Genomic DNA, 13981 nt, shown 5'->3' on the forward strand with positions numbered 1-13981 from the left:
AAAGACCATCAGACCACTGCTAAGGAGCAATTGTTGGTGTTACATGTGGGGCTAATGTCTCCAAAACCATCATAAGAAAACTAATATGATGTCTGGCTTCCAGGATCCCAGTCTCTCAGGTATTAAGGAAGTCCATTCCCTCGTAGTCCAGAAACCTAGGCAAATTTTGGAGACCTCGGGAAGAGGGAAATTCACTGAGATTTATGGGTACAGCATGCAAAGTTTACTGGAGAAAGTGTTTGGGTCTTGGTTTCCTACTCCTAGGATAGAAGAATGGCAGGGGCTTTGAAATGTCTGATTCAAAATTCATTTTGAAAATTTCCAAAGGAAGCGTATCCTTTGGAATTGATACTTGCTTAATATGATTAGGCTCTAGATTTCCCGAGCAAACTCAAGGAGGCTTTTCCGGTTAATTAAGATTCTTGCTGCATCTGTATAAATAATCAGGCCATGCATAGTAAAAACAATCTTCTAGGATCAACAATACTTGTTGGAAACTGCTTATGATCACAAAGTAGAGAACGCTATGAAAATGATCCAAAACTTGGAAATAGGCAAGAGAGATTACTGGAGTGTTCTATTGTTCTGTGTGGTGCTGTGCTTGATGATCCGCTGTGATATTTTACAACACTTTAAGGACAGAGAGAATTTTTGCACATCTCTGCCTTATAGATACTCAGCGAATTTTCTGTCTGGTGGAATATAGAACTCAAAAGTTACATTTTACTACTCTCTTGAACACATCAACCCTTGATTTCAAATCAAGTTTGTGTTTCTGTTTGTTTGTATTTTTTGTTTTATTCTTTGCTTCTTTGTTTGTTTTTAACTAGGTTTCACACCCAGCATGGAGCCCAAACTCAAGACCCTAAGGTCAAGACCTGAGCTGAGATCAAGAGTCAGACGCTTAACTGATTGAGCCACCAAAAGGAACTTTGATCCAATTATACTATCATACTGGTTCTCTAGTCACGCCATGAGTTGAGCAAAATCTTTGATGTGTTTATACTTGCCCAAGAGGCATGATTTTGCTTTTTTTCAAAACTGCACTCAGACAAGTAAGAGAGGGAGAAATAGCATGATTCAAGCCTTGGAGGTGGAAATATACTGGACACAGGCAGAGAACAGCTAACAATTTGGAGTGCAGGAATCATTACCAGCCTTTACTGAGGGCCCACTGTGTCCCAGGCACTGGCCTCTCCATCATTATCACCTTCGTTCCTTACAAAAGTGTAAACAGATATTAACGGGAACAATGATATCTAGAAGAATCTCATTCTTGGGAGAGAAGTTGAGACTGATTATAATGACTGTTGAATACCAGGCCAAGGAATGTGGATTCAAAGCCCTAGGCAGTAGAAGATTTACAAGAAGCAGAGACCTACACAAACTATCCCAATGGGCTTAACCTGGTAGCTGCAACTAGGACTGGAGAGGAAGAGATCAGGGGTACTGTACCCTCACACTGCACACACTGTCCCTCTCTTACCATCCATCGTACGTTGAATTGTGTCCCTCTAAAGAAGTCCTAACTCCTGGTACCTGAGAATGTGACCTCTGGAGCACGGTCTCTGTGATGTCATGTCATGAAGTTCAGGTTGAGCCCTACTCCAATGCCTGGAATCGTTTCATTCACAGTGAGGGAAGTTTACACACAGATACACACAGAGAACACCATGTGGCAAAAGAGGCAGAGATTGGAGCGAAGCACCTAGAAGGCAAAGAACAAAGCAGGCCAGCCAGCACCAGAAGCTAAGATGCAGCAAAGAAGGATACTTTCCCAGAGCCTTCATGGAGAGTATGGCCCTGGGAACGCGTCGGTTTGGCACTTGTAGCCTGTGCCAGAGAGACAGTAGCCATAACAATGAGACAGTAAGTTTCTGCTCTTTAAGCAAAAGTTTGTGGTCATTTGTTACAGCAGCTCCTGGGGGAACTAATATATTTTAAGGCCAAGAAGTAGCGTTCTGCTCTGGTAATTACATAAAATGGAGGAGTCGTTTCGAAATTGAGTAATGCATGGAGGCTCGAAGATTCTGAGGTACATGGTAAAAAGAAAGGCCTAAGAGGATGTCGGTGGTAGGATGAATATCCAGGTCACTTTCTGGTGAGGTCCCAGAGAGAGGTGGGGACCACGCTGCTAGACATTGGAGGGACGATGGCACTTGCTATAAAATGGCAGGGGCAGGGGGCAGGGGCAGGGAGGCACTGAAAGGGATTGTATGCTTTTTCAATCCCAGATAATATTTATATTATCCAGACTCTAAATTCTGGTTGAAACATTTTGCTTATTTGTCTGAAGCATTTCCTCCTGTTCTTTCTTTTGGAGTGAATTCCTTCATTTCTTCATTTTGGATGAAAAAGAAATAATAAAAAAATAAAGATTAAAATTTAAAAATTTAAACAACACAACAAAAATCAAATAAAGGATGCTAGTTCCTAGGTGTGTTCTGGTCTGGTTGTTGAAAGAAACTCGACAGAATAGAGAAAAAAAGGGAAAGAAAGGGGGGAAAAGGGAATAAAAAGAAAATGTTTGATAATTAAAAAAACAAATACAATAAAATAGAATAGACTGAAATGCTCTAAGTAAAATGGAATAAAAAATTTTACAAGAAAGTAAAAAAATAGAGTAGATATAACTTAAAGAAAAATATTTTTTATAAAATCAGAAAATAAAAATAAATTTTTTCTCTTTCTATATTCAAGTATAAGAAAAGAAGAAGAAAAAAGAATGAATGGATGGACTAGTGAACAGAATGAAATATGAATGAAATTATATCCAGTTTCCACTAGAAGTCAAACTATGGAGAAACCTATAGTCTGCAAACTAAGGTGGTGGAGAGACTCATGTTCCTCTAGAGCTTGGTTGGCACAGTTGGATAGGGCTTGGTGTGATGGCTCCGTTTACACTAGATGGCACTGCTTAGATTACTGGTGTAGATCACTGTGGCACCTGTATCCATGAATGCACATGGGTGGGAGAGGTGTAAATGGTATCACCTACCTACCCAGTCTCTAGCATCAGAACTCTGTGCACTCACTGACTGGCAATCATGCACCCCTCCTTTGTCCCTGGCTTCTGTCCACTCCCTGCCTCTACACTATCCAGAACCAAGTCATCAGCCTGCCAGGTGGTACCTCCCTTCTGAATTTTATCTCAGATGAGGCTGTGATTCCAAACCCCTCATTTCTGAGGGCCCTGTCGCTTGGACCCACTGTGACCCCCTCAGGGAATGTCTTGCCAAGACTTGCTTGGGTGCTGGCCACCCTTGCCCCCAGGAAACTTCGCATGACCATGTTGCTGCTGAAGCCCAGAGACTATGGCCAGGTGCCAACATTCCCAGAAAAAGTTCACACAATCTTGTAGCAGCAACATCTAAGAGATTATGGTAAGTCACACCACACATCTGGCATCAGGTGTCACTGCCTCCTAACACCCTTGCTCAACACCAACAAATGGCTGTTCTCTAGGGTCTGCTGGGACCTTTGCCTGTGGGGAAGCTGCATAGCCTCTACCAAATGTCCTCTTAACTGGGGAACCACCTCTCCCCATGTGGCCAGAGAACCCTCACCCTTGGACCTTGCTGTCTATTCCTGGGGATTTGCCCTTCCCACCAGAACACCACCAGGCATTGAGCTGTATAATTTCCAACTCTGTGCTCCCCTGTTTATAGAGTGGCATTGAAGTTTCTTCTTTCTCCTTTCTCTCTTTCTTGTTCAGTCCCTTATGTGTGTTTCCACTCTTTCTCTTTCTCTCCAGCTTCTTTCAGGGAGAATTTTTTCATGTACTCTCCCTCCTGTCTCAATCCTCTTTCCACAAGCAAAAATAGTTCCCTAACAACTGAGCCTTCTCTCTCCACCAGTTCACCTCTCCATGCTGCATACCTGTGAAATTCTGTGGCTCAAGTTATGAAGATTGTTGTGTTAATCCTCAGATACATTTTCTAGGTGTTAAAAATGCTTTGGTGCTGATCTAGCTGAAATTCAGGGATGAGACAAGCAGAAAACTTCCAAAACTCTGCCATCTTGGCCCCTTCTCTCAAGTGACTATTTCTAAAAGGATTGTGAGCTTCTTTGTGTTGTGCTTCTCTAATGCTTGAGATTAATTAAAAGTTCAGTCTACACTGGGATTTATTGGTAGAACATGGAAATGTACTTTGGGAAACCTTAGAATGGATAATGTGAGAAGTACCCAGGAGAAAAGTAGAAAAGGGGTAGAGACATCTCTTATTGTTATACATATACTAAAGACAATTTTTGCTCCAGGAAAACCAGAAAGGTCTCTGAAGCCTTGGTTACACATAGTATCTGTCATTGAATACTAATGAATCCAAGGAAAAGGTAGTGTTTAACTGGCAGCGGGGTTGAGTATGTGGCTGGGAATTTCCAAGGAAAAGGAGGATAGATGTGCTGAGAGTAAACCAAAACTAGCTCCAAAATCATCTTGAACTTTTACCAAAAAGTAAAATTCAGTGTTCTTAGAAGATATAACAAAGGGGGTCACCTGAGTGGCTCAGTCCATTGAGCATCAGACTCTTGGTTTTGGCTCAGGTCATGATCTCACAGTTCATAGGTTTGAACCCTGCATCGGGTTCTGCTCTGATGTGTGGAGTCTGCTTGGGATTCTTTCACTCTCTGCCTCTCCCCTGTTCATGCTCTCTCTCTCTTTCTCTCAAAATAAATAATTAACTAATTTTAGGGGCGCCTGGGTGGCGCAGTCGGTAAGCGCCCGACTTCAGCCAGGTCACGATCTCGCGGTCCGTGAGTTCGAGCCCCGCGTCGGGCTCTGGGCTGATGGCTCAGAGCCTGGAGCCTGTTTCCCATTCTGTGTCTCCCTCTCTCTCTGCCCCTCCCCCATTCATGCTCTGTCTCTCTCTGTCCCAAAAATAAATAAACGTTGAAAAAAAAAATAAAAATAAATAAATAAATAAATAAATAAATAAATAATTTTAAATTAAGTAATAAAAAATAGCAAAGGTATTTTCCAAGAAAGAGTGGACTGCAATTTTATAGAAATATGAGAGCAGAGAAAATTTTTATTTTAATAACAAGCAAACAATTCAACTGGGAGGGGGTGTAAGTAATGAAGGTCTGAGGTGATGGAGGTGAAGTGGCAACAGTTAGTTTCACATGAAAAGAAGAGAACTGGTTATTCAGCAAATATATTGCATTGAAGTCAGTCAAAGAGTTGCTATACATACATCTGAATAGAGCAAACAGTTGTTCTTTTCTGTGTTGAATCTCTGTCTTTCAACTGCTCTTTCTGGCATTTCACTTAGTTGAGTTCTGAGAGGTCTATTTTCCAAACAACTCTTTGTCCTTCAGTAGGCAGCTGATAAGGAACAATTTGAATCCTTCTGTAAAACCGTTACTACATAAATTTCCATTCATCTGGAAAGAATCCTTTTTTTTTTTTTCAACGTTTATTTATTTTTGGGACAGAGAGAGACAGAGCATGAACGGGGGAGGGGCAGAGAGAGAGGGAGACACAGAATCCGAAACAGGCTCCAGGCTCTGAGCCATCAGCCCAGAGCCTGACGCGGGGCTCGAACTCCCGGACCACGAGATCTTGACCTGGCTGAAGTCGGACGCTTAACCGACTGCGCCACCCAGGCGCCCCATCATCTGGAAAGAATTCTATAAACATCTCCACCGATAGATTACCCAACACGAAGAACAAATCTTTCTAACAAATCATGGGGGAAGGTGATCACTGTGTCCTAAAGGAAAAATAAATGAGTAGAAGCAACAGAGGGTGAAGATCCACCAATCGAGAAAGAAACTAGATTTTTCTCGGGATAAATAGACAAAGTTTGGGGTCACCTTTATACCTTCTACTCTGGAGTTCCACAAATTGAGAATTCTTCCCTCCCCTGTTAAGTCAATCAAGCATCTACCAATCTCCAACAGTGAATCTGATTATACCCCTTAGTCCTGAGAGTCTGAGAGACAGAAGTGAGAGTGCTCCAAGGTTGGTGAATGAGTTCAGGGGTGCGGGGGCTGGGTGGGGGGGTGGCAGACAGTGGGCAGGGCCAGCGGGAAATATGCAGGAAATAGGGAGATCTTTTCATTCAGGTAAATCTTACATAAACAGGTGAGAGAAAACAGGAAAAACTATCTGCAGTGCTTCCATGATCAATTCAAGGTTCCTGCAATGAGTCTCACCTTCATATCTGGCGTTCTGCTGCTTTAGGGCATAGAAAGCCTCTTTCCCTGCCAATTCTCTCTCCATTTGTTCCTTTCATTTCTGCCGCTCCAGTTTATCCTCCAGCTTCCTGATTTTTTCTTCAAACTCCTCTCTTACCTGCACTCTATGTCTCTCTAGCTGTGCTCCATAAAATTCTTGCGTCTCTTGGATTTGTTTCTGAATCTCCTCTTTGGCCTTTTGGTACATCTTCTTCGTGTAGCATCGTCCTTCATTCTAGGCCACAATGCGCTAGACCAGGGCCAGCAGTTGGCTTCTCTGGGCCTCCTGCTCAGCTCCTGTCGAACCATTCTTGTACGCGCAGTAGCGATCACGGAACTACCCCTCGAGCCCTCGGATGCCTTCGGGTGCTTCCTCTAAATGATCATGGAAATTGATGCCATCCAAGTCATCTTTCCAGGTGAAAAAGAGAATTATGTATCTCCTAGCTCTGAGTCCAAAATTTACTGGATCTTCTCCATGGCCTTGTGCTCTTCCTGCATGTACAGGACCAGCTGTCCCATCAGGGGCAGGGTGTGAGGTCCTGGGGAGGTCAGGAAGATGTAGCGAGTAAACTCTTTGCAGGTGTCAGCATCCTGTGCCTCAGTGTCAAAAATGCCTGGTGTATCCATGACACAATTTCTCTTACCTGCCACCTGCTGCTCCCTTTCTTACAGGTCTTGGTGGCAGATGTGGCAATGCTAGAAGGAAACACTTTCTCTCCAAGGGTGCTGTTGCCCATGGCACTTTTCCCTGCTCCGATCTTACCCACTAAGAGAAGTCTCAACTGTGATTCTCTGCCATCTTGGTTTCTAAGCCCTGGGATATCAGGAAACAAAATCTACAGCATTAGGAGGTAATCCTGCTGCTTCCTCTACACAGCCCCCCCATTTCCCCTCACAAACACCCCTCCTCTGTTGCCCCAGGGTCCCCTCCCATAAGTGACTGCTGCACTCCAAGGAACTCTGTAGAAGGCCCTTCTAGAGAAGCCTATTCGAAGTGTATAGAAAGCCTGAAGTTCTCTTGCAATCCTTGGGGAATGCCCAAGTACTTTCCAGGATTTCCTGGAGCTTCTTACTCTTACTTTTTGTAGCTAAGTAGCCCACAGAAGAGGAAACAAAATATTGTAGTTTACAAAGAGAATTCTGAGCTGCTGCTGATGCTGGTAGCTATTCCTCATAAGAGAAATGCAGCAAGTAACACAAAATCTGACTTTGGGGCATCTCAGGAGGAGACTCCCCTCCCCCATTTATATTCAGAATGGAACTTTTCTTCTCCCATTAAGAAGCCAGCTAGGCAGGTTACACAAGCCAACTCATCCTTGTAGGGTACAAAAGGGATGCCTGTGTGGAAAGACCAAGTGTCTTTTTCTATTTCGTGTGTGCAACCATCCTGTCAGGTTGCAACAGGAGAGAGAACAATATAATTTAACTTTAAAGCTTAAAAGCTTAGCTTAGAATCCAGTGAAGTTTTTTATATTCTAAAATAAGACATTACAGAATTATACTGTAATAATAATATTAGTATACATAAATTAGTGACATTTCTCCAAAGTTATTATAAAATCCCTTGATACTAAAAAAAAAAATGAAAGAAAAATAACGCCTGGGTGGCTCAATTGATTGAGTGTTGGACTCTTGATATTAGCTCTGGTCATGATCCCAGAGTCGTGCGATTGAGTCCCACATAGGTTACACGCTGAGCATGGAGTCTGCTTAAGATTCTTGCTCTCTCCCTCTCTCTCTTAATCTCTCTCCCTCTGTCCCTCTCCCTTTCTATCTCTCTCTAAAAAAAAATGAGGGGCTCCTGCGTGGCTCAGTCAGTTGAGCCTCCAACTTCGCCTCAGGTCATGATCTCACAATTCATGAGTTCGAGCACCAAATCAGGTTCTGTGCTGACATCTCAGAGCCTGGTGCCTGCTTGGGATTCTGTGTCTCTCTCTTTCTCTACCAAACCCCTGCTCTAGCTCTGTCTCTCTCTGATTCAAAAGTAAATAAGTATTAAAAATTTTATTAAAAACTTTTTTTAAAAAACGATCATATGATTCAGTAATGCCACTTCTGGGTATTTATCCCAAGGAAAAAACACTAACTGGAAAAGTTATCTGCATTCCCATGTTTATTACAGCATTATCTACGATAGCCAGGATATGGAAACAATCTAAGTGCCCACTGATGGATAAATGGACCGAGAAATCATGGCATATATACACAATTGGATATTAGTCATCCATTTAAAAAAAAAAACCAAATCTTGCCATTTGAAACAGCATGGATGGATGTCAAGGAATTATGCTCAGTGAAATAAGTCAGACAGAGAAAAACAAGTACTCCACAATCTCCCTTATATATGGAATGTAAAAAAGAAAAAAATAAGACAAGCTCATAGTTGCAGAGAACAGGTTGATGGTTCCCAGGTTGAGGGGATTGGTGAAACCTGGGAAGGGATCAAAAGATAAAAGATAAAATAAAATGAATATATGTTATGACAACATACACATATATAGGCTAGTGGGAAATAGCAAGACTTGCTGGATGTATTTTTCAATTGATGATTAAATCTACTGAAAGGAGATGAATCTCAGAAAAATTGCAGCACTTTAGTACAATTGGATGATTTTAGGATAATCCATCATGGTAGATTTACATCATTTTTTTTAAGTTTATTCATTTATTTTGAGAGAGAGAGAGAGAGAGAGCATGAGCAGGAAGGGGCAGAGAGAGGGAGAGAAAGAATGTCAAACAGTCTCCAGGCTGTCGGTGCAGAGCCCAACACAGGGCTTGAACTCACAACCCATCAGATCATCACCTAGGCCAAAATCAAGAGTCTAACTTTAAAATCAAGACGTCTAACGCACTGAGCCACCCGGGTGCCCCAACATGATTTACAATCATCTAAAACTGGCTACAAGCTCTCATCCTACCTCTGTCCGTGTCGCGTTATGATATGAATTTGTATCTTTTCTCATCCACAGATGGAGTCCATTTCTGCATCTTTGGGAGCTCAAAGCCTCAAAGGTTTTGCAGTTTGCCTTTTGACAATGTCTGCTTCTTTATGCATTTCTTGTCTCTGTTTTATAATTTGACACCTTTATTCAACCCATGTCCTCCCTCTCATGAATTTGAAAATATCTGTAACACTTTATTAGAAATGACATAGTAAAGAGAAGAAAAGATGATTCCTATGCACCTCACAGTTCAGTCCCCAGGAAGTCTGTAGTCTACAATCAACATTGGCCCAGTTCCCAGAACTTTCTCACAAGAACAAGAACGGTTGTTGTCAATTTACCGGTGCACAGCCACACTTCTTTCTTGTCTTCACCACAACCATTTCCTGCTGCATCTCCTTCCGTTTTTGTCTTCCGGTGACATAGGGTTGTGAGCACCTCGCAGCACACAAGGCTGAGGTGCAAGGTCCATACCCCCAACCCAGCTCTGCAGTGGAAGCCTGCAGCATTTTGGTACAATTGGATGCAATTAGGATAATCAGTTGTGGTAGATTTACATGATTTTTCAAACTTAATCATTTATTTTGAGAGAGAGAGAGAGAGGGAGAGATAGAGAGTGTGAGCAGGAAGGGGCAGAGAGAGCAATCTACAAACTGGGAGAAAATGTTTGCGACTCACATATCAGAAAAAGAAAGAACTTGTGTGTATACTTGATAAAGATCTGACAAAGAATAGAATGTGTCAAGAACTCTGAAAATTCATTAATACAAGACAGTCCAATTTAAAATAGAAAATACAACATTTTTGACATAATTAAAGTATGTATACACCAGTGAAACCATCATAACAAGCAAGATAGCAAATGTATCCATCAGCCACAAAAATTCTTCATGCACCGCTCACCTACCCGTGTCGCTTAGGCACCATTTATGTGCTCTGCACAATATGCACAGCAAACTGTTCCTGATGTGAACATTTGAGTGGCCCGACCTAGATTCAGAGCTTCAGGTCCTTAAGAAGAAGGTTTTCTTACCATCAGTGCCACCTTCTGCAACATGGTCATTGTTGATCCCAAACCCCAGAGAATGCAGTCCAACTTAGGAAGAATTTCAGATAATCAAGATACTTCTTAACAGGAAGAAAGAACTTCAGAACAATTGCCTCAGATATTCCATTTTGTATTTTTGTTTATAAACATAGACGAGGCTGAAAATAAATAAATAATATAAAATAAACATAGATAAACCACTTTTTAAAAACATACCAGAAATTATGCAACCTCACATCCACATTCACAAATGATTACAAATGCACTCTGGGTTGTTGTTCATGGACTATGTGCACAGCACTTTGGCAAATGATCGCTGCCTCTGGAATATGCATCTTCAGGGCTCATCACTCGCAACGTCTCTGAAACTCCCTCAGCAGAGTCGTCTTCAGAGTTAAAGGCGACAATGGAAGACAAGTCTCTAATGTGTAGCTTCTTTTTGCTTCCAAACACTAGCATGCTTTGGTCACTCACCCTATTTACCAGATTGAGACTGTCAAAAATGAAATTCACTCTTAAAAGGCCAAGTTGTGGTCTCCAAGTGTACTCAGAAATTTAGCCCCAGCCACGCCACAAGCTTGCTGGCAAAGTCACCCACACAGATGTAAAGATCATGTCCATTCGCTGCTGTGCTCTTGACCGCCTGTTCTCTCCTCGGACTCAAGCATGTGGACACTCCTTGGCACAGATTTTTAGCTGGTCAAGTCTTGGGTCTGATTGACCTTGAATAAGTAAGGCCCAGGGCCCAGAGGGACCCTGACCCACCTGAGATATTAGAGGCCCTACTCCACCTCTCTGAATCTCTAGATTCTCTGTGATTTACACATAAATGTCCCTCCCTGGTGGGATGTGAGAACTTCCTGTCAGGTCTCTGCACGAGCAAAGTGCCTGTCACCTGGATTCCCAGTGCTACACTCATAGGAAACACACACCTCAGTTACAGGAATTAGGATCGGCAAGATCTTGGGGTTCTTCTCTACTGGAATCTCCTCTCCATCAAAGTCCTCCTGTGTGCAACTATGTGATTAAATAAGAGGGATGTCACAAGGACAGGGAGAGAAGACACTTATTCTTTCCTCCCATCGGCCCTTCAAACTGGCTCCATCCGTGCCACCTGAAGGAAACCTTACACAGGTTCAGCCTTAAGCAAAAAACCTCTCCAATCACTATTGGTCACATTCATGTACTCAAATCATCTAGTGTAATAATCACACTCTCAATTTCACTGAGGGGTGGGGCGCCTGGGTGACTCAGTCAGCTGAGCGTCTGACTTCAGCTCAGGTCATGATCTCGAGGCCCATGGGTTTGAGCCCCACGTTGGGCTGTGTGCTGACAGTTTGGAGCCTGGAGACTGCTTCAGATTCTGTGTCTCCCTCTCTCTCTGCCCCACCCCTGCACATGCTCTCTCTCTCACACACAAGTAAATAAACGCTTGAAAAAAATTTCAGAAGGAGTTAACATGGCAGAGAAGTAAGGGAATCTGAAGTTCCCTCGTCCGTCAAACTCAGAAGTATTGAGGCAAGAAGGCTTGAAATTCCAGGAATCCAGGCTACGGAGTAACAGAAACATCTCCAGGGGGCCATGGGGACAATGTGATGGGCAATAGATGCATGATTTCAAACTGGGAGAGATAAAAAAGGCAGCATAGGAACGGAGGGGAGGGATCCCCTTCTGCAGAAAGACAAAAGAAAGTGAAAGAGACGTTGCAGAAGTGGAAGGTTGTATTTGGACAAGAGAAAAAACATGGGTTGGGGAACAGAAAAAAATGGAGAAAGAACCAATTTTTAACTCCAGGGCTTTCTCCAGCCTCTTTGTGTACCTGGGGAGGAGGGGAGCCAGCCCCAGCTCTGTAGCCAGCTCCCAGGCACAGGTGGAGAGAGCAATCCCCTACCTTGAGTGCTGTGGAAAGAAGGCAAATAGCCATTCCAAGGACAAAGGACACTGCAGGACCCCCCTGCCACCCAGAGGCCCTTTGTGCCCATACCCTGGAGTGACAGTACGCCAGAACTGGGGCATGTGGAGCAGGATCCTTTAAGACATTGGGGTTTGAATCCTAGCTGACTGCCTGGGAGACCCAGGATCCTGGAGCAGAACAGACTGCCCACTCATTCCCCTTTGGCACTGTGAGGATGACCTGAACAGAGTGGTCTAGGATGCCTGCTCTTGGGAGGAGAGACTGGGGTGTCACAGTTTACTCCCCATCACCAACAAGGTGGGGCTTCAGGGAACGGACAATGGATCCACAGTGGAGGTGGACCTGCTCACACCAAAGCATGCCCCTCTGCACCTGGTAATTGTGTGTCTAACAGAGCAAGACTCAACACTGACTGAACCAGACAGTCCCTCCTCCAGACCAGCACAGGCACTGGTTACAAGGCACCATCAGATATTGGTCCAGTAGTTTTGCATTCTCTGATTTGATTCTTGGTCAATTTTTATTTTATGTATATATATACATATATATTTCTTCTTCTTCTTCTTCTTCTTCTTCTTCTTCTTCTTCTTCTTCTTCTTTTTCTTCTTTCATCTTTCATCTTTCTTCTTCTTCTTCTTCCTCTTAGTTCTTCCCTTCTCTACACTGGTTATTCTGATTGTTGGTTTGTTTAAGCAGACATTTTTAATCTATTCTCTTTATGCCTCTTCTGTATCTCCTTTATTTTCCTCTCTCTCTCTCTCTCTCTCTCTCTCTCTATGAACTAAGCCATAAAGTTTCTCTGATCTTGGTTTGGTCAATTTTTTTTCTTTTCCTTTTCCCTGCCCCTGTCATTTCTGTCTTTGTATGGGATAAGGCCTCTTCCACCACCACCACCCCCATTAAAAATTATTTTTTCCAGGCATATTTCATCAAACAAATCAAAGCACTCCTGGTGGAAGGTCCAAACCACCACTAGGAATAGGGAGATAAAGTAATCAGAGTCTCAACAACAGAGAGCACAAAACACAATCCAAAAATACCTCTTGAAGGGCCAGGCCCTGGACAACATTATGACTCCCTGTTTTAATATAATAGTCCTCACAGGAGCAAGACCCATAAGAAATTATTAAAACACATAAGGGACAGAAAACTAGGCAAAATGATGCAACGGAAGAATTCTCCTCAAAAGAAACTCCAGGAGGAAATGACAGCTAGAAAATTGCTCAAAACAGACATAAGCAATATAACTGAGCAAGAATTTAGAATGATAGTTATATTACTGGGCTTGAAAGAAGCATAGAAGACAGACGAGAATCTATTCCCACAGAGATCAAGGAACTAAGAAATAGTCACAACGATTTAAGAAATGCTGTAAATGAGGTGAAAAATAAACTAGATACAGTCACAGCAAGGATGAAGGAGGCGAAGGGTAGATTAAGTGAAAAAGAAGACAAAATTATGGAAAATGATGAAGCCAAGAAAAAGAGAGATAAGAACATACTAGACCCTGAGGGGAGAAATAGAGAATGAGGAGATTCAATGAAACATAATAATATCCATATCATAAGAGTTCCAGAAGAAGAAGAAGAAAAGAGAGAGAAAAGGGCAAGAAGGTTTACTTGAACAAATTATAGCTGTGAACTTCTCTTATCTGGGGAAGGAAATGGACATCCAAATCCAAGAGACAAAGAGAAGTCGTTTCAGATTTAACAAGAATAGATCTTCTCCACAGAATATCATAGCAAAACTGGCAAAATACAAAGATAAGGAGAAAATTCTGAAAGCATCCAGGGACAAACGGGCCTTAACCTACAAGAGTAGACACATAAGGGTAGTAGCACACCTATCCACTGAAACTTGACAGGCAAGAAGGGAGTGGCAGGAAATATTCAA

General features: G+C 42.6%; 1 pseudogene; it reads right to left on the minus strand.

The window, feature by feature from the left end:
• Window positions 1-5520: 5520 nt before the first annotated feature.
• On the minus strand, window positions 5521-9634 carry LOC123384001 (annotated as a pseudogene).
• Window positions 9635-13981: the final 4347 nt, after the last annotated feature.

The sequence above is a fragment of the Felis catus genome, chromosome A2 (genome assembly GCF_018350175.1).
Source record: "Felis catus isolate Fca126 chromosome A2, F.catus_Fca126_mat1.0, whole genome shotgun sequence".
Classification (NCBI taxonomy): Eukaryota; Metazoa; Chordata; class Mammalia; order Carnivora; family Felidae; genus Felis; species Felis catus.